The following is a 10,436-nucleotide window of genomic DNA, read 5'->3' as shown; positions in this document are numbered from 1 at the left end:
AGGTGTGGAGCTGGATGAACACAGCAGGCCAGGAAACATCTGGACCTTTCTGAAGAAGGGTCCAGATCCAAAACGTCAGCTTTCCTGCTCCTCTGATGCTGCCTGGCCTGCTGTGTTCATCCAGCTCCACACCTTGTTATCTTAGAAAAACCCGTGTTGTTTTCTCTTGAGCAGTGGAGGCTGAGGGGAGATTTGATAGAAGTCTATAAAATTATGGGTTGCATAGATAGGTTTGACGGTCAGAATCTTTTCCCAGAGTTGAAATGTCTAATACTAGGGGGCATGCACTTAAGGTTAGAGGGAGAAAGTTCAAAGGAGATATGAGGGGCAAGTTTTCTACGCAGAGAGTTTTAGGAGTCTAGAACGCACTGCCAGGGGTGGTCATGGAGGCAGATCCGATAGGGGCATTTAAGGGACTTTTAGATAAGCACATGAATATGCAAGGAATGGAGGGGTATGGACCAAGGGCTGGCAGAAGGGATTAGTTGCATTTGGCATCAATTTTTGGCACAACATTGTGGGCTGAAGGGCCTTTTCCTGTGCTGTACAGTTTTAGGTTCTATGTTCTATTACAGTCATTATATTTTACTAATATAAGATTTTCATTCATGTTGTTTACAATTACAACATTTAAAAGACATTTGGATATATACATGAATAGGAAAGGTTTGGAGGGATATGGAGCAGGCAGGTGGGACTAGTTTAGTTTGGGATTATGTACAGCATGGACCGGTTGGACTGAAGGGTCTGTTTCTGTGCCGTATGACTCTATGACTCTATATTCCTCACTTATATGCTCCCCTATCCTCCAGAGACACATCCTTGACTTCCACACATGCAATGATCATATCTACATCTGATTCTCTCTCAACACCTTGACTGCCTCAGTGTTATCAGACTCTATCTTCCAGTCTTTGGATGAACTGTAAATTATTCCAGTCAAACATGAGACACACTAAATCTGTTCTCAACAGCCACAAACTCAGAAGTCTTGTCACTGACTCCACCCACTACTTGGACACTGGCTTGGGCTGAATCAAACCATCTGTAGCTTTACATCCACTTTCATCCTGACATCAAATTCCCTCCATTTCAAGTCCACCAACTTTTATCTCTGTAGATTGCCATCCTGTCACTGACTCAATTCATTTGCCACTGCTTTCTTCATTTCCAGACTTGATTCTTCCAAATTTCTACTGGCTGTTTGCCTGCTTTCTAAAAACTTTATCTCATCCAAAGCTCTGAGGCCTATCTCTTCACCCACCACAAGTGTCACCCGCTCATCACCATTACTCCTTTGCAAAATGGAGGACAAAGCCATTCCAATAGAAAATCAGTTTCACGTTTTAATAGCAGAAGTTAATAAGTCCAATATAGGATATTATATAAATATTTCCTCCTTAATAAGATTTCTGCACCTTCTTTTCCACTGCAAAAACTGGCAGTACTGACATGGCAAATGGTCCTGCAAAGTTTATTAACCTGGACAGTTGTCAGACAATAAAATGAGTGTGAAACAACATTCCCTAAAATGGAATTTTCACCTTCCAAGCCAACATAACTGCTATCGCAGAACAGTAATGTGTCTAATTGCTGTTAGAATATTTACAGCAATTAGACAGTTAATAACTATAGGTAAAAAGATCTGTGTGATCCCCACAAGGCTTGTAAATCAGTATGTTTCTGATGTCAAAATATGAATGCTTGAGTAACTTATAGGTATCAGCAAAATGCTGTGAGTGGATTTCAAGGCTTATTACGTCTGTTACACGCCAACCGCAACTTCTAAATTTAAAAACAAATAGTGTAATTGTAAATATGTACCACTGACCACGGTATGGCTGGCAAGGTGGAAAATCTTATCTGACTGTGATCAAGTTTCTTCACAGATGGATAAAATGTGTGCTGGTGACCAATAAAAAAAACACAACTAATGATTAGACTGCAACTAGGCTGAACACACCCGAACAGGAAGGCAGTAACAAAAGAGAGCATTATGATTTAAGCTTGATCCCCCTTGTTTGACTGTCTGATTCAGTACTTCAATTGATGGAATGGGATATAACAGGCAAAATCTAAATATTAGTCCCCCTCCACTATTGGAGTTTTCCTCACACCTGTGTCTTGGGTCTGTTGTGGATTCATCGATTGTAATTGATTGTTATGGCTTGTCAGTAACTCAAATTTTCAACATATCATGTGTCTTTTAAGTTGGTAAAAGTGAACTAGGTGGACCACAGCCGATTTTTCAATGATTGGTTTCTATGTTCATAACGTTTTTTTTCCACAGTCTGCTTTTCCAATCTAATGAGAAGGTACACCCTATTGTTTGACATCCTGAAAATAGTGACATTATTCTTACATCAATAAACTATCCCTAGATTTAGCTACACTTTCCAAGGAGGAGTCTCCACTCCTAAAATAGAATGCGGTCCTAGAACAGAGCAGCAGTAACTAGTTAAACCCCTCCAACTTGCCATTTCAATGAAGACACAACAACTGTAATTATCTTTTCCCATCCTCTGTGCCAGTTCTTCCCACTACTCCCACAATGAATATGAGTTAACAAAAGAGAAAAAAATTGCTTGTTAATCATTATAAGTGGCATGGTGGCACAATAGTTAGCACTGCTGCCTCACAACACCTCAGACCTGGGGTTCAATTCCAGCCTTGGGTGGACTGTCTTTGTGGAGTATGCACATTCTCCCCATGTCTGTATGGGTTTGCTCTGGTTTCCTCCCACAGTCCAAGGATGTGCAGGCTAGATGGATTAGCAATGGGGAAATAATGGGGATAATGTCAGGGGCTAGCAATGGGGAAATAATGGGGATAACCTCAGGGGCTAGGTCTGGGGGGATGCTGTTCAGATTCAAGGGGCTGAACAGCATCTTTCCACACTGTAGGGATTCTACGATTCTAGAGGTTACAAAGATCAGGATGAGGGACATTTTTCCTGTGGTTAATTCTTGGTCTTTTGAGTTTGCTGCCCTGAGAAAAGGAAAAGTTGTCTTTATATAGCTGCTTTCACAAACTCAGAATTTGCAAAGTGCTCTATAACTAATAAAATAATTCAAGAAGATTTAGAATTTTTTACATTGCTGCAATGTAAGAAATGCCGCAGTCAGCCTGTGCACAGCAAGCTTCAACAACCCATAATATGTTAATGGCACAATAGACATTTTTAAATGACGTTGATCGAGGGATAAATATTGGTCAGGGCACAAAAGCAGTAAGAAATTCTGTAAATACTCACCAGGTCAGGCAGCAGTTATGGAGAGAGATACAGAATTAACATTTCAGGTTGATGTTGTTTCATCCGACCTGGAAACAGTTAGAGATATGACAGAATTTATGCATGTCCAGAGGCAGCGAAAGCAGGATTGGAGAAAGAACAAAAGGAATAGTGTGTGAGTCAGGAGAGATAAAATGAGAAAGGGGATCAAGTGTAATATAACGATGATGATGTAATTAGGATGTAATTTAAGGGGAAACAGATGCATTTAAGGAGAAACATGGCAAGTAGATAAGGGAAAAATGAAGAGTAGGATATGTTTATGAGATTACATGGAATGAAGTGGGAGATGGTTCAGGTGGAGCTTTAAAATCTGCTTCTGCATTGTAAGCAATTGTGTGTAATACAATGAATTCTTGTTTATTAATGGATCCACTTTACCAGAAACATGCTTAGATTCCCTAATATTCTTTCTCTATCTAGGTGATTGTATGTTGTGTCTAATTCTGCTTTCTAGCAATTAGCCTATAACCAAAGTTTAGCTAACGGGCCTGATATTCCCAGTTCTAACTTATTGCTCTTTTTAAATACAAACAAGTACATGGGTTTCTCTCCAGTCCATGGAAGGGTACCAATATGGTGAGCTGCTTAATATATGAGCAAGCAGTTCAACAGTGTGTATTGCCCCCTCCTCAGGCAGATGCCGTAAGGACCAGTTCTCTGATCAATTATCTGATACAGGACTATATCTGCACCCATGGGGAAATTTTTATTCACATCAACATTACTGGAACCTTTAAATCATTACAAACAGGTTTAAATTCTCACAGGTTACTGACTCCAAAAACAGGCAATGGTCCAGTCAACTGGACTTAGAACCGTGCTTTTAAATCATATGATTTATGACTTAGAACAATCCCTGGAAGGTGAAAGGGCTGTAAATAAAGAATACTTATCAAAAGGTCACCAGCAGAAAATAGCAATGCTTTTGGTGGGAAACATTGATAAGGGACTTTACAATTCTCCATTGGACAGCAATTTGTGGCAGATTTTGAATTTGTAACTCACTGTCTCTGGGAGAAATCAGAAACTAAGTTATTTCAAATTATCTTAATGAAATGGAGGAAGTGAGTTGCCAAATCCAGTTGATATATGCAATAAATTACTTTGATTATGCTCAAGGGTCCAGCAGATTTTGTTTATTCAGAGGATCCTTCCTAGGACAAGGAGCAAAGGAAAGAGGAACAGTAACCTATTTTTTACTCATTTGAACTTAAAGGTAAAAATGTGCTTCAAATTTGTAGAAATTACAAATGGAGTATTTATCCATACTTAGGGTCTTCAGTGCTCTTACCTCATCAAAAATAATCAGAATAACAATTTCTTACAACCTTAAAGAATATTAATGATCTGGCATTCCACAGTGAAGTCAAAAATTGATATTACTTCATGTCATATCTACCTGGGTTAGTGAGTTAAAGAAGAAATGATTTTGAAGGCTTTATAGCAGTACAAAGAAAGTTGTTTACCCAAGACAATTGATGGACATTTCACCGAAGCAAGTGGTTACAAAGGTATCTGAGACTTGCAAAGATTATCGGTTCACAGAGATCACGTAGGGTAATACTCAAGGCTAAAATCTGTATCAAACCAAGTCAGCTACATGGGTATAGAAGAGGGGCAGTGAATAGAGGAACAAAAGACCATATGGGGTAACAGCAGAATTAGGCCATTCAGCCCACTGAGTCTGGTCCACCATTCAATCAGTGCTGATATATTTCTCAACCAATACCAGGCACCAATATCCTGGCAGGGACGTTTGCTAGTGCCACTCGAGAGGATTTAAACTAGCATGGCAGGGAGGCGGGAACCAATGCAGTACTCAACATATAAAATGACCAAGGAGGAGTCGGAGACTAATGCCAGGTCGGCTAAGAGGAAGAACAAACAATGCAAATTACTGAACACGGCAGGACTGTGGTCTGAGGTGTAATTGTTTTAACGTGAGGAGTATGACAGGTAAGGCAGATGAACTTCGAGCTTAGATTAATGCATATAACAATGATATTGTATCTATTACAGAGGGTCAAGACTGACAGCATAATATTCTGGGATTCAGATGTTTCAGGTGTGAAAGAGAGGGACATAAAAGAGTTGGGGAATTGTGTTACTGATGAAGGAGAGTATCACAGCTGTACTGAGGGAGGACACCTTGGAGGGGTCATCCAGCGAGGCCCTAGGGGTAGAGCTCAGGACTAGGAAATGCGCAATCACTTTGATACGGTTGTACTACAGGCCTCCCAACAGCCAGCGGGAGATGGAGGAACAGATATGAGGGCAGATTATGGAAAAATGTATACGCAACATGGTTGTTGTGTTGGGTGATTTTAACTTCCCCCATATTGACTGGGACTCCCTTAGTATCATGGGCTTGGATGAGGGGGTAATTTGCTCAGGGCATCCAATACAGCTTCATGAAACAATATGTAGATAGTCCAACTAGGGAAGGGCCATACTAACCTGGTACTGGGGAATGAGCCCAGCCAGGTGAAACTTCAGTGGGGGGGCATTTCGGGAACAGTAACCATATTTTGTAAGTTTTAAGTTACTTATGGATAAGCACAAGAGTAGTCCTCAGATGAAAGTACTAAACTGGGGGAAGGAATGTAGAGTGATGGGTGAGTGGTTGTGGAGGCAACTGTTTGAGGTAAATCCACATCTGGCATGTGGGAATCTTTTAAAGGCCAGTTGATAAGAGTTTAGGACCAAAATATTCTTGTGAAAATGAAGGATAAGGATGGCAAGATTTGGGAACCTTTGATGACAAGAGAAATTGAGGGTTTAGTCAACAGGAAAAGCAGGCATACATAAGGTTTAGGAAACTGAAGACAGACAGAGCCCTTGAAAAATGCAAAGATAGTAGGAAAGAACACAAGGAATTAGGAGGGCTAAAAGGGGTCATGGAATGTCTGGCAAACAGGATTAGGCATTTTATACACGTATAATGAGCAAGAGGATAGCTGGGGAAATGGTAGGTCCACTCAAGGACAAAAGCAGGAATTTATGCGTGAAGCCAGAAGAAGTGTGTGCGGTCCTTAATGAATACTTTGCATCGATATTCACAAAGAAGAAGGATATGGTGAATGGGGAGTCTTGGGAGTCATATGTTGATATTCTAGTGCTTGTCAATATGAAAAAGGAAGTGTTGGGTGTTTTGAAAAGCATTAAGGTAGACAAGTCCCAAGGACCTGATGGGATCTATTCCAGAATGCTGAGTGAGGCAGGTGAGGAAATGCGGGGGCCTTGTATGAAATCTTTGCATCCTCTTTAATCACAGGAAAAGTCCCAGAGGACTGGAGAATAGCCACATTGTTCCTTTGTTTAGAAAGGGTAACAGGGATAATCCAAGTGTGCCTTACATTAACAGTAGAGCAATTATTGGAGAAGATTCTTAGGGATAGGATTTATTCACATTTGGAAAAAATATGAACTTTTTACTGTTAGACAGCATGGCTTTGTGTGGGGAAGGTCGTGTCTCACAAATTTGGTTGATGTTTTTGAGGAAGTGACAAAGATGTTTGATGATGTTGTCTGTATGGGCTTTAGCAAGGTCTTTCACAAAGTCCCTCATGGCAGGCTGATACAAAAGGTGAAGTCACATGGGATCTGCAGTGAGCTGATAAGATGGATACAGAACTGGCTCAGTCATAGAAGATAGAGAGAAGTGGTGGAAGGGTGTTTTTCTGACTGGAGATCTGTGACCGGTGGTGTTCCACAGGAATCACTGCTGGGACCCCTATTGTTTATAATAAATAAATAATTTGCAGGAGATTGTAGATGGTGTGGTTAGTAAGTTTGTGGACAACACAAAGATTGGGGGAGCTGAGGATAGTGGGGAGGATTGTCAGAGGATATAGCAGGATATAGGTAGGCTGGAGACTTGGGTGGTGAAATGGCAGATGGAGTTTAATCCAAACAAATGTAAAGTGATGCATTTTTGGAATTAAGTTAAAACACTCAGAAACATTGCAAACACAATGGGCCAAATGCCTTCTTCTGCACCATAACAATTCTGTGAAGAGTGCCAAGATTGAAATTTTCCCTCAAAGGGGAAGTTTAAAAGTGATTGACTGTGATTAGGATTAATGATTGTGTAATGTAGTTTTTTCTGATGTTTAGGAGCAGGATTTCCTTCCACTTAGTACATGTTCATTCCTGTTGGGTTTGTTAAAAAAAAATCATTTCTGCAGGGATCCACAGGGAGGCCAGCAGCTCCATCCATAGAATGGAATAATTGAAGTCTATTTCGAATTTGTTCGCCAACCTGCAATTTATTTTTACATTTTATTGCCAATCTTCTTCCAGCTGCTCTTGATGGTGGATCTGCTGCTTGGATCCATAGGTATTGGTCACCCTCTGGACCTATTTCCAAGAGGTCTTCAATCCCATACAAGTCTTGACACTCCATATAAGTAAACTGAATCCCGTTCCATCATAATGTTGTCATGCTCTGTCTCAAGGATTACCGCACAGAATTTAGGGAAGAAAACATGGATTGATTTTTCTCCTCAATGATCTGCAGCTGAAAGATCACCGGCTGAGATCAGGTAACTGGCATTGTGGAGTCATTTCTGGCACTAAAGAAGCTCATTTGGCCCATCAAGTCCAGATCAGAGAATCATACAGTTTTTACAGCATGGGAAAAGATCTAGGAAAAGGCCTACTGTAACCACGTCAGTCGTCGATCATCTATCTTTTCCAATCCCATTTTCCAGAACTTTCCCCATAGCCTTGTATGTTATGATGTTTTAAGTGCTAATCTAAATATTTCTTAATGTCTTGATGGGTCCTACTTCTACCATCTCTTTAGTCAGTGATTCCAGATATCCACTTCCCTCTGGGTGAAAAACTTTTGCCTCAAATCCCCTCTAAACTTCCTGCTGCCTGGTTATTGACCCCTCTACTATGGGGAAAGTTGTTTCTTATCTTCCCTGTCTACGGTCCTCATAACTTTGTGCACCTTAATCAGGTACTAACTTCAGCCCTCTCTACTCTAAAGAAAATAACCTCAACTTATCTGGACTCTTCTTGTAGCTGAATCGCTTCAGCCTATGCAACAACCTGGTGAATCCCTTCTGTGACCTTTCTAGTGCAATCACATCCATGCCATATTGTGGTGCCCAGAATTGCATACAGTACTCCACCTGTGGCCTAACTAACAGAGAACATAGAACAATACAGCACTGGAACAGGCTTTTGGCCCACAATGTTATGCTGAAAATGATGCCATATTAAACTAATCCCTCTGCCTGCCCTTCCATATCCCACCATGCTTTGCATATTCATGTGCTTATCTGAATGTCTCCTAAATGCCCCTATCTTATCTGCCTCCATCACCATCCCTTCCAGATTCCTACAACTCTCTGTGTAAAAAACTTGCCTCTCACATCTCCTTTGAACTATCCCCTTCTCACCTTAAAAGCATGCCCCCTGGACATTTCAATTCTGGAAAAAAGATTCTGACTGTCAACCCTATCTATGCACCTGGTAATTTTGTAGACTTCTATCAGCTTCCACGGCTCAAGAGAAAACAACATGGGTTTTTCCAGCCTCTCCTTACAGCTCATACCCTCTAATCCAGGCAGCATCCTGGTAAACCTCCTCTGCACCCTATCCAAACCATCCACATCCTTCCTGTAATGTGGCAGCCAGAATTGAATGCAGTACTCTAAGTGTGGCCTAACCAAAGTCTTATAAAGCTGCAACATGACATCCTGACTCTTGTATTTAAGTCCACGAACCACAAAGGCAAGCATGCCATGCACCTTCTTTATCACACTAGCTACTTTCAGGGAACTATGGACTTGAATTCAAGATCCCTCTGTACATCAATGCTGTTTAGGGTCCTGCCATTAATTGTATATTTTTCCTTAACATTTGATCTCCCAAAGTGCAGCACCTCACACTTACTTGAATTAAACTCCATCTACCATTTCTTCACCCATATCTGCAACTGATCTATATCCCGCTGTATCATTTGACAACCTTTTATACTATCCACAATTCCATTGTATCGTCTGTAAACTTACGAAACCACCCATCTACATTTTCATCCAAGTCATTTATATATATCATAAACAGCAAAGGTCCCTGTACAGATCCCTGTGGAACACCACTAGTCACGGATCTCCAGCCTGAAAAACACCCTTTCACCACTACTCACTCTCTTTTATGGGAAGCCAATTCTGAATCCACATGGTCAAGTCACCATAGATCCCATGTTTCTTAATCTTCTGGATGAACCTATTGTGAGGGAACTTGTCGAAAGTCTTATTAAAATCCATGTAAACAATATCAACCACTCTACCCTCATCAAATACCTTTGTCACCTCCTCAAAAAATTCAGCCAAGTTTGTAAGACATGACTTGCGCTGCACAAAGCCCTGCTGACTGTCCCTAAGTATGCCATGCTTTTCCAAATGCACTTAAATCCTATACTTAAGGATTCTCTCCAATAGCTTCCCAACCACCGATGTGAGACTCCCCGGTCTATAGTTTCTTGGATTGTCCCTACTTCCCTTCTTGAACAGAAGAACAACATTAGCTACGCATCTTGTACTGAGTTATCATAACATCCTTGCTATTGTATTCAATGCTTTGATTATTAAGGCAAGTATCCCATTTGACTTCTCTACACAATAAACCTACATTTTCCTTTGGGTAGCCACAACCTTCATCAAAACAATCAATCTCATTTCTTTTTACAAATTGTGAAGGAAGGCTCAAGATGTTTATCGACCCTTAGTAACACATTTAATGGTAATTTACCCCAGATAACCATTATTGTTAAGAGGAGCCTCAGAAATGGTACAGCTCCAGCAAAACAATGGATGTCAACTTTAAACATCGTAGGCCAATGGTTTCGGAAAATATTGATAACATTTTAATAAAATGGACATGGATCTCATAATCTACACCTCAACAACATAGATCAACAAAAATGCAGACTGACAGATGAAACTAAACCATCTTTAGAATTAAAAATTTAAAAATTTTATTATTTTTATGTACAGTATAAATCCTTAAATTCTCCATGGAGAGGAAGCCCAAACATTAATCAGGTAGAGATAGTAGGAACTGCAGATGCTGGAGAATCCGAGACAACAAGGTGCAGGGCTGGATGAACACAGCAGGCCAAGCAGCA

Source organism: Rhincodon typus, chromosome 10 (assembly GCF_021869965.1).
Source record: "Rhincodon typus isolate 14 chromosome 10, sRhiTyp1.1, whole genome shotgun sequence".
Lineage (NCBI taxonomy): Eukaryota > Metazoa > Chordata > Chondrichthyes > Orectolobiformes > Rhincodontidae > Rhincodon > Rhincodon typus.
Note: the sequence above shows the minus strand (reverse complement) of the source record.